Raw genomic sequence first — 534 nt, 5'->3', positions numbered from 1 at the left:
CGGTGGCGTCATAGACGCAAACGATGCAGACATCTTCTGCTGCAGGTGCTCTAGCAGCACGTTTTCGTAATCTGAAAACGCCTTTAGACGCGCACCGATTGCATCGGGGCCTTGCGCAGCAAGGTGTTGCACGTCCTCAGGGCCAAGCAAGGACATCAGCTTTTTAAGCCCGTCCTGCATGCCCTGGGGCAAAGAGGAAAATTTTCCATCCTCACAGAGGGCCAGTCTAAACAACTCGGATGTAGATTGACTTCAAATGCTACCAATTGCAGCTGGGCTGTCGTAGCTTTGCGCTTAGAGGAAGCTTAATTAATAGGTCACCGACCTAACGTTCTTCACAAGAACCAGTACGAGTTGCAATCGCTACCTCCAAGAGTAGTTATAGCCTTAACCCAAAGTTAATAAAATCTTCTGTTTAAAAATGTGAACTGTATTTATTTGTTTTATCTGCGGTAAAGCCGCCTAATTTTAAATCTATACATTTTCCCAAATTTATATAGTAAAATTTCAATACATGCCTCGTACCGTATTTTA

Source organism: Plasmopara halstedii (assembly GCF_900000015.1).
Source record: "Plasmopara halstedii genome assembly, contig: Scaffold_110, whole genome shotgun sequence".
Lineage (NCBI taxonomy): Eukaryota > Oomycota > Peronosporomycetes > Peronosporales > Peronosporaceae > Plasmopara > Plasmopara halstedii.
This window is presented reverse-complemented; position numbering follows the sequence as displayed.